At 39.1% G+C, this 18,343-nt stretch overlaps 1 long non-coding RNA gene across 1 annotated transcript; it reads right to left on the bottom strand.

The window, feature by feature from the left end:
- Window positions 1-9,618: 9,618 nt before the first annotated feature.
- LOC140707716 (uncharacterized) lies at window positions 9,619-16,352 on the bottom strand. Its single transcript, XR_012087898.2, has 3 exons — window positions 16,212-16,352; window positions 13,310-13,394; window positions 9,619-10,549 (listed from the first exon to the last, which is right to left on the bottom strand). It is a non-coding gene; the product is annotated as an uncharacterized LOC140707716 (long non-coding RNA).
- Between the last annotated feature and the right edge of the window lie 1,991 nt (window positions 16,353-18,343).

Raw genomic sequence — 18,343 nt, 5'->3', positions numbered from 1 at the left:
TATCCATCTCTGCATATCATCATGCAGATAAATTATTACATTTAATTTTTATTGATGGTATTTACATATATATATATATATATATATATATATATATATATATATATATATATATATATATATATATATATATATATATATATATATATATATATATATATATATATATATATATATATATATATATATATATATATATATATATATATATATATATATATATATATATATACACAGTATATTCTAATTTATATGTATTTTACATATGTATATACAGTATGACATTTACATTTGTGTTTGTGTGTGTAGACCTAAATAACAAGATCACAATGTCCAATTCTCATGAAGATTCATCTCTCTTGCTTTAAATTAGCATTCACCTCTCCTTGTAAAGCATTCATTCCTATCTCGGTTGTCCAGCTGTACCATGTAAGAATAAGAAATGCAGGGAGAAAGAAAAGCTAAACAAATCCACTTCCACAACAACAAGCATTCTAACCACACATTTTAGCCATTATGAATAAATCTCCCTCCTTTCCTCCTCCTCTCCCCCACTCACTCACTCACTCACTCACTCACTCACTCACTCACTCACTCACTCACTCACTCACACACACACACACACACACACACACACACACACACACACATACACACACACAGAGAGAGAGAGAGAGAGAGAGACCTACACCAACATTAAAAATGCAAACGATAACAAGTTGTCATTAACTACCTTTTTGTTCAAACCAGGAATATAGACACTGTGGCTCTTAAAGTAGTTGTAGGGTTAGAGCTCCCATCATCTCTTACCACTGGCCAAATTGGCCAGAATTGGCCAGAATTTATGGGAGCTTGCGTCTTTTGACAAGCTAGTTTAAACCTGTGGTAGTCAGCCTCCAAAGGTCTAGAGCAGTCATTCTTAACAAGGGTTATATGTCCACCTGTGGGGCTTTGGCGCATTTGAAGGGGGCCACAGGCTGGAAGCAATTCTTCACATACCACCTATAAGGTTTGTTTATGTCACTTATACAATCCTGATTCGGCCTATACTTTTTTCAGATTGTGTGTATGGCTGTGGCCAAAAAAGGTTGAGACTGGATGGTCTAGGGGTCCAAAAATGCCAATTTTTGGATCTCAGAAAGCCACACCCCCTCCCATTATATTCCCACTACCACCATTTTCATCTTCCAAGAAAAATGTTCTTTTAAATTGGAAAAAAAACCACATTGTATTCCTTGCATCATCTAGTGGCCAAAAATATCTATTTTTTTAAAAAAAAAATACTAATAACATATTTTGGCGAGGTGCTGAGGATCCTCAAAACATGACAAAAATCCTGCCACATTCCCTAGAAGGCACAGAGTGGCCTCTTTTTTAAGGAAAAAATGTTTAAAACATTTTGGAGGGTGAGGCCATGGAGAGTAACACATGGACCTCCTTGGGCCCACCCTGGCTTAAACAGTACCATTGATGACAACACATTGAATTCTGCTGAAATGATTTCTCTCCACCTTTTGTACTTCTGTCAGTTGTGCTAAACTGGCAGATCATCTATTTCAAAAGCAGACTATCCCTCAAAGTGAAACACCACGTGATCCCTTGCAGATAATGAGGTTGGAGGTCAACATTTAGAATTCCATTTGAATTAGCCGCATGTCCTGGAGTTTATTAAAAGAGCCCGTCTGACAACAGTGGCAGGGCTGAACTAGCTCAAGCAGATCGTGTTATGTTCATGGAAGAAACAGAAGATGAATATACATGCTGTGAGAATCCAAATTTTATTGTGACAGACTGAAGAAGTGTTCCACACATACATCTGTTGATAGAACAAACACAGCTAATGTCTGGCTCTCCAGATGTTGCTGGATTGGACCTCCCATGAGCCAGACCCCAGAATGTTATTTTGAAAATAATATATTAGTCATTACTCATCCCTAATGATGCACTAGTTATTAACTGAAATCCTGTTGGCATATATTTATACTGCATAAAACGGGTAACATCATCGCCCAGTAACAGAAATACTTAATTTAACTAAATAAAAAAATTGTATCCTCCCCTTCAGGTTCCAAAGCTCCCTTGGACTCTCCATTACCCTTGGGAAGCCTTTGGGAGGCTCAGGAAGGGCTTAGGAAGCTCTTAACATCAGAAAATCAGCAACAGCAGTCACAATCGGATCCCAATCTTGATGGTGATGTCATCTGGTTTACAAGGTGTACAATTATGCCAACAGGATTTCAGACCTTGTGTATTAACAAGTTAGTTCCAAGTCAAGGCACAACTAGATAGGGAAGCTATCCCAGTTTGATTCAAAGTTTCCCCATGGCAGTTAAATTGCTGTTGCCACTCACATGTAATATTTAATTACTGGGGGCAGGAGTCCACATTACACCTCAAGTTGCTATAATTGCCACTGGCATCACGGGTCATCCACCCTCCTTTGTTGACACCTGTAGCGAGCTTGCTGAAGCCTCTATTATCTCAGGCCTCCAGGAGGTGTTCACTCTTCTACTCAAGTTGCTGCCACCAATTTTTCTATTTCAATACTAATTATTCAGCGAGACATGTGTTGTTTTAAAACTTAAACTTGTTTATTTGATCAGTAATATATATTAAGTAAATCACAAGTTGATAATCAATTTCTCTCACTCACTGAACTCACTAACACAGAGAATCCTACTCTCACCGACTTTCTGGCTCACAGGCCCACAGACTCACCAATCTCTCCCACATACTCAATACACTCCCCTTTATACCCCAGCCCCTCCCCCTTTAGCACCACCTTCCGTTCCCTCATTGGCTCCTTTTCCACTGCTCAGCTGTGACGGACAGGTGAGGGCAGGGCTGAACGCTACAACACCACCCTCTTCCTTGCCTGCCAAAATAATTGGCAAATGACATAATGCTGACTGATATAACAACATGTGAAATTGCAGTACCGGTACTTATCTGACACAGTGCTATACTGGAAAAGCATAACAAAGAATTGTTTGGAAAGACAAGAAGCACTCACTTGACTTGGATGTTTTTGCTGTAGTGACATACAGTGCCACAGCACAGTATGCCAATACAACAGGAACATCTTGTTCCTTAGCACCAAAAACCATTTTAAATTGCAAGAAAAATAGTTTGAACTCCAAAACAAATGTTGAGTAGTGCAATCCTGCACATATTAACTAAGAAGAGCCTGCAAATGCTCCTAAGGGGATTGCAATACCCAGAACCCCAGTAACAGTTCCTACAGTCCAACTAGATTCAGTGAATATTGCTTCCACAAGGAGGTATATGGAACACAATATACAGAACTGTAGACAACCATAAGCAGATCCTCATGATATTCCTCTTGAATTTTGACAGTTGCTTTTTGGGCCACACAGCAGATCTGACTGTTCAGGAAGGCTGATTGCTTTGATACCTATGTAGATACCCAGATCACTAACACCTGTATATCTTCAGTGATTGCAGGTAGAATGGAGTTGCAGTTCCACAACCTCTGGAGAGCCACATTTTCTGCATCCCTGTGCAGAACATTTCATAACAATTTCCATATTGTGACATACATCATCAGCCACTGTTTTTACTTAATAGTATGAGGTATGATCACAGTACACTGCATTATTTCCACATCTTCTAGAGCCATCTATGTTTGCCCTGCAATTACAATGACTCAAATATCTACCAGCTTTACTAGCAACAAGATCATAATGCTTCCTATTCATTCTGGTTTGTTAGCTTTCAATACCTCCTTATAATTATACCAGTAAGACAAAAGGGCAATTCATGTAGCAATGCTTTGTATCAAGGATGTATTTCAAATGAAAATAAATGGGATTTTTAAAAATGTGCATGTATCCTCAAATGCACTTACAGAATGTGATTTTTTGCTGCCACCACCACCCCAAATACTAGGAATAGTGTTGGCACATTCATTCAATAATATTATTGTAAGTAAAAGGCAGAAAGCAAAGCCAACAAAGAATCTTATGGCAACCTGAAGATGAACAAAAGAGGAGAAAACAATATTTGAGGATGAATAGTTCAAAAGGGACTGGTCTTGAATTACAAGAGCGAACCTTCTTCTAGTATTGGAGAAATAGTTTGATCAAGCTTATGCTGATTTTCATATCTTCATTTTCAAAGTGAATATACAATATATTCAATTATATATTTTGATATGCATATGTTAAATATGCTGTCCATGAAACTTGCTATAGTAATTAAAGGAAGCATCCAAAGGACATTATTTAAAATTCTTTGGGTTTTGGTCTATTTATTCAATTATGCAAGGTGAGCTTAAATGTTGTTAGCAATCATCCCCAATCTGGACCCCTCCAGATGTTTTTTCCCCTGACATGTGTGATCACCTATATTGGTCCAAAGAGGCAGTGGTGGGTATGTCCTAGAGTAAGGTTGATGGCAGGGCACCTTTAAAGACTTTTTGGGACATACAGCATAGTACTAAACTGATACAACAACTTGTAACACTGTAGTGCATATGTGACACAATGCTAAATTGGAAAAAATGTACAAAATGTTTGAAGGAGAGACAAGAGGCAGTCACTTGAAGTGGGAATGTCCATTTAATGTCACTTCTGTATTCTCACATACATTAAAATCATTCATAGATGTTACAAACAGCAATGGTACACTTTAGATCACATAAGGAAATGGCCTTAGTATGGCTTTCCTAATAACACAGACTGACATGGTTGCCTTTACCTAAGTGGAAGATTCAAGCCCAGTCTCCCAAGTGATGAAAGTAAAACAATCAAGAATAATTGCTCATGGAGATGTCACATGTCACATTGGACTAATGATTGCCCATCTAGCTCAGCACTGTCTGCTCCAAATGGCCAGGGATCTAAAAAAGAAAGAAAGAAAGAGAACCCTTTGAAATGAACATGGCAGGATTTGAACCTCAGGACTTCCACCATGCCCAGCCTCAGCAGATGCATGGTGGAGCAAATGCAGTAGCCCATGGCTAGAAAATTAGAAGAAGCTTCAGCACTATGGTTGAAATGTTCTGGATTCCAACAACATCCCAGTATATATATTGCAACTCCATACTACCTGCAATCTTGACTCTTATTACCTGCCACTGAAGATATACAGATATTAGAGTGATCTGGGTATCTACATAGGTATCAAAGCAATCAGCCTTCCTGGACAGTCAGATATGCTGTGTGGCCCAAAAAGCAACTGTCAAAATTCAACAGGAATAGCAGGAGGATCTGCTATGGTTGTCTACAAATTCGGTATATGGTGTTCTATATACACTGTTTCCCCAAAAATAAGACCTAACCTGAAAATAAGCCCTAGTATGATTTTTCAGGATGGTCATAATATTAGCCCTACCCCAAAAATAAGCCCCAGTTAAGTGAAAGCCCACCCTCCACAATTGTGCAGCTGCCAGAAGAAGATGACATGACTGTATTTGAATAAATGTAGATTATTGTACATGAAAAAAAACACCTGAAAATAGGTAAGCCGTAATGTGTTTTTTGGAGCAAAAAGTAATATAAGACACTGTCTTATTTTCAGGGAAACATGGTATCTCCGTGTGGAAACAATATTCACTGAATGTAGTTGTACTGTAGAACAGTTATTGAGGTTCTGGGTATTGCAATCCCCTTAGTAGCATTTCTAGGCTCTTCTTCTTAGTTAATATGTGTAGGATTGCACTATTCAACATTTGTTTTGGAGTACGAACTATTTTTCTTGCAATTCAAAAAAGGGGCATTTTGTACAAATGACTGGCACAGTTTGCTGTCTACCTTCCATTATTTCTATTTAATCTAGTGGCTTGGCAATATGAGTGCCATTACTATTTTTGAATGCTTTTTAAAAACATGGTGCTTTAAAAAAAAAAAAACAGAGGTGTAGCAGTATTGCTTGGGATTTGTCTTTCTGGAGATACCTTAAATGAGAGTGGCCTCACATTCATGAATGTGATTTGCTTGAAATGAATCATACCATACGTAGGTCACTGATGGGTCTGCATCAACTCATTTTTTTAGCCTGCTAATCCTACCTCCATCTGTACACGTCTTCAAAAATAAAATCTGGAATAAAATGCTTTTAATATTTAAAAAAATCAGAAAGATTAGGATGCAATAATCCAGTAGAAATTTTCAAAATTGGTTCAAGCTACAAATCAAAGGAAAATATGTATAGACAGCAAATAAATAATGTTATAATACATATATTTCTCCTTTACTGTGTATCTGCACAATGTTCAGTAAAATGTGGCAATAATTTTACATCCTAGCATTTTACAGAAATTACATGTTCGGACACACACAGTACAATCCTGTACATGTCTACACAAAAGGACACCCAGAGATGACGTTCTCCTTATCCTGCTTCATCCTATTTCTTTATCTTCTTTTCTTGGGGTTTTTTCCCCTTTCCCTAACCCCTGGTTAATTTTTTTAATACCTTTTCAATCCAGGGAACAGAATTTCACTCCATAACTTTTCCAGTTGTAATCTGGAGCCAAGGAGGGGGTGTTTTGTTTTGTTTCGTTTCATCTCTTAAGATCCTAGTTTTACTCTGTCAGACTGCAAAAGGTGGGTTAATGCTATGGCTACTGAATGCTATACTTTCATATGTAGTGGCAAAGCCGAGATTGGGGAGGCTGAAGGAAACAGACAAGCAAGTTAGCTCTTAGGCAGGGTTTTCAGGAAATTTCCTTCTCTCCTTTCCCATCACAAAACCCTGAAAGCTGGAAATCTCCCTCTCCCCTTTCCAATTCACAAAATCCATTGTGAAAACCTAAAAGATCCTAGCACTTCCTTGCCTGCCTACCTGCAGATTTTTATCACTCTGCATCACTTTAGCAGCCTCTTGATCATTCATTTGGTAAGGACCTAAATTTGCATTATTCAGAGAGAAACATTGCGTCAGACAAGGCAATATAATTAACATGGAATCAGAAATTGAGGTCCTATAAAAATGTAAGTGATGTCTGTTTATATTAGTGTGATCTTTCATTGTATCTCTGCATGTTGCGGATTAGCTTGGTTTTTGTCTTGTAGTTGATTACCAGCAGGTAAACATAGAGTTTATTTGCAGGCCTGATAGCTCAGGCATGGAGCTTTGAAGGGATTTAAAAAAAAAACACATCTTATTCACCGTCTAATTGTAAAGTTGGCATCTTGGGCAGATTAGCCCCTAAAACAGCATACAGAAAAGATGAACAGAAATTTCCTGCAATTATCTTTAATCACTCCCAGTCCTTTCAGTCTCTATTGGATTGGATTTAATCCAAAGTGAGAAATCCTATGTTGAAAGTTCCAGTGTGGATGAGTTCTAAAAAAGAACTGCTCATCACAGGGAATGAAGCAGGCCTGTCATTGAAAGCAGAATTCTCTTTTCCATAATTAAAAGAAAGTAAGGAAGCAAGATCCCTTGCTGATATCCAAGGATTCCAGAATGAGGTTTTCCTCTGTCTCTGCTTCACATCATTTGCTGGCTTGAATGTCCAGACTTTGGACAACTTGTTCCTATACATCAGTGGTTCCCAACATGAGTAACTTGACTCCCAGAAGCCTTCACCACCAGCTGTGCTGGACGGGGTTTCTGGGGGTTGCAGTCCAAGAACACCTGAGTTACCCAAGGTTGGGAACTATTGCTATACATCAAAGCCAGCTGATCAGCTCAGATGCTACTAGACTGCAACCCTCATCAATCCTAGCCACAGTGGAGGATACAAAAGCTACAACCCAGCATTATTTTGAGGGCCACATGCTGCCCATCCCTGTATTAGAAGAGAGGGACTCTATACAGACACACTGTTTTCAGCAGGAGCATTTTGTGTCATACTGCCTCTCCAAAACAATGTTATGTTTTCTAGGCTATTGGGCCAAAGCAAAAACGTTGTGGCACCTTAACAACTGCTATATTTTAATGTGAGCTTTTGTGAATTAAGTCTACTGCCTCAGGTTTTCTAGGGTTTTTTCCCTCACATACAATCAATCTCTTACAATAATCTAAAGCAATGAGGAAAAGAATATTTAAGAGGCAACAAATTAAGTGATAAATGTCCAATCGATTTGGAAGACGTCAGTGCTCTGATTATGAGGCAAAAACCCATAACCAGGCACATGAACACACATGTGTGTGTCTCTCCCTCAAGCAATAGAAGTATCAAAGGAGAGTCATAATCCAGTTTTGTTAGAAATGAGTCCATTAAATCCTTCTCCTCGTTGCACGGTGAATCCTGTTCTCATGGAGAAGAATTTGGCTCTGACTAGCCAATGCCAATTAAAGCAGATCAAACAAACATTCTCACTGCCTATCAAAATTAATTTATTTCCATGGCCTGTGAGGTATGGATATCTCACAGGCATGCAACTGTTGTCATAGCACATGCTCTGCAGTCATGGAGAGGGAGAGGGAGCCAAAGCCAGCTTCCTCCAGGAACCCAGAAACAAAGCAAGGGCCAAACATCACAACATTTGAAAGGGTGTTGCTGTGCTTGAAGGATTAAAGCCAGCTAGCTGTGATATATTCGTAGAGCAGAAATATAACAAGATAATATAAAGAGGGCCAACTCTTCTGACACCCTTCTTGACCTATAGATACCCTGATGGTGCCCTTAGGAATCTTATAACACACATATCTCTTTATTAATCACATACATATGTCTAGAATGAAGCTAAAATGGAGGCAAATGATACGTACTTTCTACTAGAGTTTGGCCAGCTGTCTGGCAGTTATGGGGAGCTGCAGTTCAGAAAGTAACTTTATTGAGCTTTCCTTTCCAGTCACACACACAGTTATAGGTAGTCCTTATTATATACTCATCTATTGCTTCTGAGCTTTACAAATTTATCCTCCCAACATTTCATGTTTCTTCTCCAGCAAATAAATAGCATAAAATAAAATAAAATGTATATATTAATAATCGCAGCTAAATGTATGACTCCCCCTTGCCATTACCCTATTGAGATGTTTGCAATAAAATTGTGTTTTAAGGTATTAGCTAATTTTCCTGACTGAGAACAGTGACAAAACAAAGCATGCAAAGCATCTAAGGAGGTTAAAAATAAGCAAATATTCAGACAATCAACCCAAGCAATACATTGCAGCATAACATAGCATAGATTATTCTACTTTATTCTCAGGAAGCTTGCCACAGTCTACTTCTGTCCATCTTTCTGGAGTCCCAAGGATACAAATCAAATGTGGAACATTTCTAAACAATGTCTATTGTGTGTGCTTGCACTGTGGAGGAGTGGCGAAAGTATAGTCCGCTAGCTATTAGATTAAAGCTCCCTTCAGCCCTAGCTAGCAATGGTAAAGGATTAGGGGAGTTGTAGCCTAATCATATCTGAAGAGCTACAGATTTCCCATTCCTTATACAATGTGTACTATATTTGAATGTACTATATTACAGTGATTTAACTTAAAACAAATAAGTAGTAAGCCATGGAAGAGGGCAGTGGGTGGACACTGGTTTCAAATGAAGTGCATTCTTCAAGCTCATTCACAACCTTCTGCACTGAAGAGGAGCATTTCCAATGGAAAGCAGAGAGGAAGGTGGGGCAGGGGAATGGATTCATAAAATGTATGTCTGATAGTTTAGTAACAGCACTTATGTTGAATCCTAAGCTGAAAAATAAGGAGAATATATTACTGAAATAAACTAAACTCAATAAGCAGCCTGAAAAGTGAGCTCAAAAACATATGTTTTATTTCCAAGGACTGGGTCCAGTTACCTGTAAAGTACCAATAAGTGTGCTTCTGAACATAAACAAACTGTTCATACTTTACCACCAAACAACCACAAGCATCTCCACAAACCTAGATGAACTGATGGCCATGATTTTGTTCAAATCAAGCTAGAACTCTGGACATCTTACAATAAGCTAATATGGCTAACCTGTTTCACAGGAAATTATAAATTAAGTACAGGTTGTGAAGGATAGAGCCAGGATGGCACGATAGATTGAGTGCCACGTTAGGGCTGGCCATGGGTAACTACTCCTTGAATGTTGCATGAACATCAAAACCCTTGTCAGGGTCACCGGAATTCAGAAGGAGCAACTCAGTGGCACCTAAAAACAATAAAAATCAAGAATGGATAAATGAAATAAGTACAGTGTCCTAACTGTGGACTACTGTAGTTCTGTTGAAGTCCTCTAAAGTAGTACAAGCCATGCTTCATTTATAAATCATTAACTGCACTCTCTCCTTCCAGGTTCGTCTGCGTCTCTGTGGTTGCGTCACCCTGATGACAGCCAGATACAATCCAGATGAAAGGTTGTGCTCTGCAACCTTTCCTTCACCCATTAAACAACTTTCAGTTCTCTTAGGCAACTCCACAAACCTACTCCAATGTTTCCTTTTTGTACACAACAATTAACAAGGAGCAGAGTGTTAAGAGCAAAACAACACAATGAAGGACACAATAGTATGCCATTGTTTCCCAGTGAGCAAAATGGAGACTCATTCAAAGAAGCCTTCATTCTTCAGAACTAGTTGCGTGATTGCACTGCTATATTTTCATAATTGTCATTCACTTGGCTGCAGAAGGGTGTCATATCTGAAAGTCAAGAAAAGATTCAGTAGTTTCTCAGACCATCTATATGGCCAATGCAACAGATAATAGAAAAAACATTTATGTATGGTATAATGTTATGCCCAGTCGTTGGAAAAAAATACTTTTTGTACTATAGATCCAAGAATCCCCCATCGTTATGACCACTTACCATTTTGGACAGTGGATTCTGGTATCTTTTCTCTAAACAAATAACGTTTCCAAATTCTGGGCATGCTGAGAATCTTGGAAGCCACCAAGCCTAACTGCCTCTCCACCCAATCCATAATGCCTATGCATTTCTAGTTTGAAGCACTCTGTATGTGTCAGATTATATGGCTGGCAACACCTGGCTGATGGGAATCCCCATACACATCTGAAGGACGCCAGGTTGAGGAAACTTCATCTCTATTGCATGGCAACACTTCTCTGGGTTTCATTCTAATTCTTTTTAAGTCAGGATTTTGGAACCCGCATACAAAATGGGCTCGAGTGCTGAGCTTGTTTCTGCTAGAAAAATACTGCCATGCATGTTTCCCCTTTAATACTGGATCTCAGTGAGGAGCATGATGTGAACCTGCTATAAACATAGAGAGGTTTTTTTTGTCCCCACACCTCAGAATCTTCAAGACTGCTCTTTCCATCCTGTCACTCCCTTTCCTAGCTGCCTTTCCTCCCTCCTTCATTTTCTGCCGCCTGGGCATAGACATATGTAGTTGTAGCTGCACAGTCTGCACGTATATAAAAAAAACATAAAGCATGAACTGCAAGTAAGAGTTTTTGTGTCCTTTAACCAAGAAGCATCCAGACTCATCATTTTTCCTTTTCCAAAGTGGGGGATGAGAATGGACTGATCTCTCCATGTTCCTCTGTATCTTAAAAAGGAAGTAAGCAAATTCCAAAACTCTCAGCAGGTCCTCCCTGTGAAATATAACAGCTTCGAAATATTATTTTTGTGGACAATAACTCCCAGAATTCCCCAGTCCTGACTTCTGTCTGTGCTGGCTGCAGGATGCTGGGAGTTTTCTATAGTGTCTTAAAAAAAGGTTGTGTGTCCTTTTTCTTGAATAAGTTCTTCTTCTTACCTTATCCCAATCATGTGAACAAACCAATCCATGGAAAGCCATCAAGTTCAGTGCCCACCAAACACTGGCTTCTATGGGCTGGTTCAGATGTGGCAGCTGCTAAAAATTGTGGCCTGGACTATAATTGAAATTGTACCATAACCTGGTGGAGCCCAGTGGTGCAGAAGTGATTTGCAGTGCCATCAACAAAATTGTCATCACCTATTAGTTCAAGAATAGATAAATCACTGCAACGGGAATCTGATGGCTCCAGATAAGCAGCCTGTGTTTTAACTCTGACTTTGAGCTTGAAAGAATCATATTTTTTGAAGTTGTTTAAGAAAAAAAACAGCAGCAAGCTGTGCTTAAAGGGTAATCCTGGTCGAGAGATATGTTTTAAGATCATTGGGCAAGTTTAGGAATTTTCCAGAGTGAGTCACCTGATCCTGGGAATGGAGATGGAGATGGAGTACTTGGGAACAAGCAAAGGAGTGGCCTGGTATTGTTTGAAAAATGATGCACCGGAAATGCTGTGCATCTGTGGGAAGCGGGCAACTGAAGCAACTCATGATTACCTTTTATACAATGATGTTTGTTGCCTAGGGGGAAATGGCTATTGCATCTTCTTTTTTGTTCAACTGACTAGAACATGACCTATGCAAACTCTTTTCCTAACTGGAACATGTATTTTATGGAACAGTTTTATGATTAAGGGCATGTTTATAAGCAGCCGTATCTCTAGAGATCCCCACAAAGAACCTCAGGTGAAATTTGGTAACGATAAAGGTGGACTCATGGACAAAGCTTGGGAAAGGGCACTTTTTCAACCTCTGCAGTTGGAGCTGATGTTATATATATAAACTTTGATGCAGGACCCACCTGGTTTATTCCTCTTACCTGAGATGCTAAATTGACATGTGTGAGTCTAATACCAGCGACTACTAATTATCCTTACAGACTCTATTTGTTGAAAATGGGTACTGACATCTTATATTTCTGTTTCTGTTATTGTTACTGTTGTCCAATTCCTAGGAGGTCTTTTTCAAATAATAGTCTCATGACTCACAGAGATCTGTGTCAGAGCATGGATCCCAGCTTGGATGCAAGTACAGAATGTTATGGTTATGGGATTTCTCTTTAGATTCAAATATATATTGGGCAGTTTATTTCAGAAGAAGCTCGACTCAGGCATGATTTCATTCCAGACATGTCTGATTCCAGAATCTTGCCATTTCATGAACTGGCATGTGGCTATGATTCAGAAGTACATAGGGTACACAAAGCATCTAGCAGACATTTAGGATGAAGAATCTGAGAAATGTGATAGTGTTGTCAGTTTTTTATCATCATAGTTGTATTTCAAAATGAAAAATTTGTAGAATGAAGTTTCTTTTTGTAACAACACCACCCCAAAAAAGTGGGGGGTGCAAGAAAGCTAAAGTACTCTTTAATCTAATGCCTTGAATTGTAGCAAGATTGCATTTTTAAAAAAAAAAAAAAACCTATGTGCCAGTAATCAATGGCTGAGCTTTTGAAGGTCAGAAGTTCAGGTGGGTAAATAAAAAGTTCAATGTATCTCTGAACTCTTAAATTCAGCCCCTGTTACATCACAGTGCAATGCCCTTCAACACCCCACAGTTGATTGGTGGGTCACTTAAGGGGCATGGTCCTCCTCTTTCTCCTACAAAAGACTAATACCTACCTCTCCAAGGATTGCACAAGGACACAGGACGCCTGTCAGTCTGATGCAATAATGCTGGCCTGCCCGATGCAACTCTCCATGAACTCTGTTTAAAAGGAAACTGTCGTCACAAAAGAGGGCAGTGCAATTGACTTAGTGTTAATTCTTGGACTATGAAGAAGTTTCTAAGACAGTCCACTTTTAAAGTGGACAGCACAGTTTGTACATCATTAGAAGCATACCTCATTAACGAGCAACACAGAGAGCAAGAGGAAGGCAGCTCACCTGCAAAATTCAGGACAATGTTGCCATACCTCTTCCAGGCACAGGCCACATCCACTTCTTAAGAACAGGAAAGACATATGTTTATACTAGCACAAGCCTGTCTTATTAAAATATTGCAAATTAGCTTGCTTTGCAGGAGTTCATTATAGTCATCAGGAAGAAAACTCTTGGAAACATTTGCAAGTCTGATTGCTGAGGCCAGGAACTTAGACAGAATTGCATGGCCGGAAAGAGCATGTTGTAATAGGCAGGAAAAGACACATTTTTCTAGTGTGTGATTTAACTCTTAAATGAATGGCTAACTGCAGACCTTTCCCATCAGTCTCAGTCAGCAGGGCTAATGGTCAGGAATAAGAGTTGTGGTGCAATAACATCTGGAAGGGCACTAGATACCCTCCAGATGTTATTGCACTCCTTTGTGCAATAACATCTTACATTGTTGCACAAAAGTTATTTGCCTCCTTTGTTGGGGGATTGCAAGCAGCCTGGCTTTGTAACTGATAAACACAATAAATAAACACAGTTACAGTTTGGGGAGGGGGAGCAACTTTTTCCCCCACCATGAAAATGGCTGTTCAAGTACAGCAGACATTTCATTCTAATAATGTTTCCCCATATACAATACACTGCACTGGCTTGTATGAGGACATCAGATGGATGAGAGTACGGGAAGATGGAGGAAGTTTATAATGATGCTTGTAAGTCTTCAAGAAGTAACAAGTAAGTGGTATGGTTTCATTTTAACAGATCTCAGAGGTTAGTTGTTTTAAAGAAATCAAAATGAGTCTTGTCCAAAAACTGAAGCTCCTAAAATGCATCTTGCATCTATCACTCAACATCTAAAAGCCACCAACCAACACAGGCCAAAGTTCAGTCTACTGAAGCTAGCTAGCTTAAATTAGCTGGCTTGCTGCAGTGCTGGAATGTGGCCCAAACATTGCTATAGCTTTAAGTTCTTCAGCTTAACCAAGCTGGCATTTCTGGTCTCCTGTAGAGGTAGGATGAAATGCAGTCTCACAGATATCATTGGACTGCAACTCCTATCATTCTTCATTTTGCTACCTAAGTCTGATGGAAGTTGTAGGCCACCAACTTTAGGAAGAACAGCCTTTCCCCATGCCTGTCAGGGAAAGAAACATATGGGTCCATTTTTCTTTTAGTATCCTTTTAGAGTGGCCTTTTAGGCCAGATGGGCGGGATATAAATCAAATAAATAAATAAATAAATAAATAAATAAATAAATAAATAAATATCCAGTAAGTGCTCAAAATATCAGTCCAAAATGTGGCATAAGAGCAAAAGGATGACTACTTGCACAAAAAAATCTCAGTTCAAAACCACCTCACCCACTGTAACATTTTGAAGACGTACAGTATTCTGCTGATGGAACTTCCAGGTTGACACAAAATTCTAATTACAATAGGCTTTCAACTCTATTTGTTCATAATTTAAATGATGTTATATGAGTGTTTTTCAACCACCAAGCATGATCCCCCTCCCCTAGAAGAGCTTATCAGGATTTCAGGGGAAATGAGGGTACTGTAGTTTGGAAAAATATTTTCAACAGTCTATCCATCTAATATGGTAAATAGGATCAAATACATATATTATATTCTTAGAGTACTAATGATTATTCATCACCAAGAAGCAGGGTGCTCCCTTGAAATTTTGCAGTGAGGTGCCCCCACTCCTTGTTCATAAAATGCCCTCACTTAGTGTAGAATTTGAATGGTTTTTTTTTAAAAAAATGGTTGAGAAACAATGGATTGTGTATTTGATTTGCCAAGAATATCAAGAGAACAGCACTGGTTCATCAGTAACAGAACAGAACAAAACTCACGTTAGACATATACACTTCAAAATAATATTGAGCAAAGCAAAAAAAAAAGAGGTCAACTAGAAGGTGGCAGATGCAATTTCGTAACAATGAGAGAGTTACATAGAAAGACGTTAGGGGCATGTTGCAAAATGTCAGTGCGTGAACCATAGTACAAAAATTCATCTGTGTTTTGGTGCTGCAACAGTACAGCTGGAGGAATGTGCCTGGATGTGTGATGCTGAGCGTTGCCTCACATACAAGCAGCAAAAACACAAGCAAGCTGTGTTAATGCCCATTTGTAGATTCCCCTGCTTGTATTATTAAACAAGACAAACCAGATGAATGAACACAGTCAGAGAAAGGACAATACGCTGCTATTTCTCTTTCTTAGGTCACAACTATAATCAACATGTTCCCCCATCTTTGCATGAACCACTGAAAACAAAGGATTTTTAGTGCATGAGCACAATGAATGTGCAACCTGGACTCTGAAAGACCAGAAACCTAGCAAGCACAGAAGATAGTACTTATGGATACTTCTCTGTTCATCTGTTCCTCCGCCTAGAGTAATCTTAATTGATTAGATAGGCGGGATATAAATAAATAAAATAAAATAAAATAAATAAATAAATAAATAAATAAATAAATAAATAAATAAATAAATAAATAAATAAATAAATAAATAAATTCTGGCTATTTGCAGAAATATGAAAGGAAACTCAAACAGGATTACAAGGTCAGAATCATGCAATTCTCCAAGATTTCTGGGTTAAAACCTAGGTGGCCCCATGATGCCACAGAGTAGCAAATTGCACCCACCAGCTGCAGTAGTTTCTGACATCCCAACCAGAACTGGAATCCCGAAAGTTGCCACTCCATAGATGCCATTCTTCTTTTGGCTCAACACTTCTCCTGGGCTTCTGGTGTGCCTTGTGACAATGGCAGGGAGTTCCCCCTGCCCATCCTAGGTTCTGCAGTGTTGCTGCCAGGTTCTCTCCAATAAGAAGGCTCAGGAGTTGAGACATTGGTGCTTTGCTCCCTGTCTTGCACGGCATTGACATGGTGGGCCCAATCACATGGCATCAGCACTTTTGTCTCCAATCCTCTTCCCCCCTTCCTGGCTTTTTGGGGCATCTTCTCCTACCCCAATGCAGTGAGCCCTGAAAAAACCCCTGCTGTAAGAGACCCAGAGAGGCACAGCAATTCCCTGAAACCTCAGCCAGTGCCCTGAGACATGGGAACCCTAATTCCCATACTACCTACTCCTATAACCCCAGGCCAGGGCCTTCACTAGATTCAGATCCTGTCCACTCCTCCATCTCCCCACCCCCAGCCCCCACAATGATCAAAATCAAGTTGCCTTTTGAAGCAGCATTTTACATCATGTACAAATGCTTCAGTCATATACATGAAAGTGCCAATAGGTATGTCTCTAACGCATGTATGTGAACTCCACAATAGGTGCATCACAATGATCTTGTTCTGTGTAAAAGAGGCAACCTATCAGGACTTCTTGCACCACATATCAGAAACGTCTGGTTACATTCCTCTTTTATAAACACACACTTGGCGCCAAGGGTATTAACTTTCAGACTTTGTTTCTTTTTGCTGCATATTCGATCACAACTCTGCATACAGACTGGATACTCTAAGAAAACAAGCTCTACTTCCTTTCCCACTTTTTTCAATGTATTTGATTTTTTTTAAGTGATGTGACAAATGTGACTTATCATCATGTGATGTCCCAAATGCTAAATGAACAGCATTCCTTTACATTCCTTCCAGGCAAATGTATTGTCCTGGTAAAGTCTCCTATTACTAGCTAAAGAGCTGTGTTGCTAGAGCAATACAAATAAGCAGCATTGTGAAAGCTACCCTCTCTCTCTCTCTCTCTCTCTCTCTCTCTCTCTCTCTCTCTCTCTCTCTCTCTCTCTCTCTCTCTCTCCAGAAATAAAAGAATTCACACTTTCAGAGGTGTCAGAACAATGGGAACTTAAAAAGAGTACTTATAGTGTTAGCATTAATTCAGATTTAAACAAAATTTCAGACTCTTTGTGGGAAATGGGTTTTATTTTTGTTTCATGGTTGTACATAACTGATAGAACAGTTATATGGAAAAAGAGTCCAGGGGGTTGTTCTGACTGTTAACAGTACTTGCATACCAGCTAATAAAAAATAGAAGCTCTATGTTGCTTACATTCAATACATATATGATGCATTATAAAAAATAACATACACTTTATAAAACAATTTGGAAACCAGTGAAGATGCAAAAAAATTCCAAACATTCAAAACAACTAATGTAAAGGAGGAAATCATTAAAATCTGCATAGAAAATGTAAACCTATAGTATGCATCTAAAACTTAACATGGTGGTCACTCTTCAGACTCCATGAGAAAGAGTGTTCTAGAACTGAGTGGTTCCCAGTCTTGGTAAACCAGATGTTCTTGGACTTCAACTCCCAGAAATTCCAGCCAGCACAGTTGGTGGTAAAGGGTTCTGGTAACTGCAATCCAAGAACATCTGGGTTACCCATTGAATGACAACTATTGCTCTAGAGGATGGCTCCCGCTGTGAACATGGCTAACTCATTATTTTACTCTGTGGAAGGTATATGTAACTGAAAAGGATCAGTGGTCATTCTGTACTACCAGGATCCACTGAAAGCTGTATCAGTCCACCAAATGAAGGGAAAGTGCCAAGGCCAAATATTGTTAAAAGTCTACTTAAGTCTCACACAGGTTTGGGGAGTTGGGCAGCCAATATTTTTTTTACTGAAAAATCGCCAGTCCTGAAACTTTCTAGAAATGGGAAATGACTTTTTTTGTACATTTTGTTTCAATAGAGGAACATTCTGGGGCCACAAAAATAGTTTTGGGTGGTGCATGTGGCCCTGGAATCATATTTTGCTCACTCATGCCCCATGGCATTTTAGCATTTGAAGAATAAT

The sequence above is a fragment of the Pogona vitticeps genome, chromosome 5, assembly GCF_051106095.1.
Source record: "Pogona vitticeps strain Pit_001003342236 chromosome 5, PviZW2.1, whole genome shotgun sequence".
In the NCBI taxonomy this organism is placed as follows: Eukaryota; Metazoa; Chordata; class Lepidosauria; order Squamata; family Agamidae; genus Pogona; species Pogona vitticeps.
The sequence above is the reverse complement of the archived record's forward strand: the minus strand, read 5'-3'. Positions and strand labels throughout refer to the sequence as shown.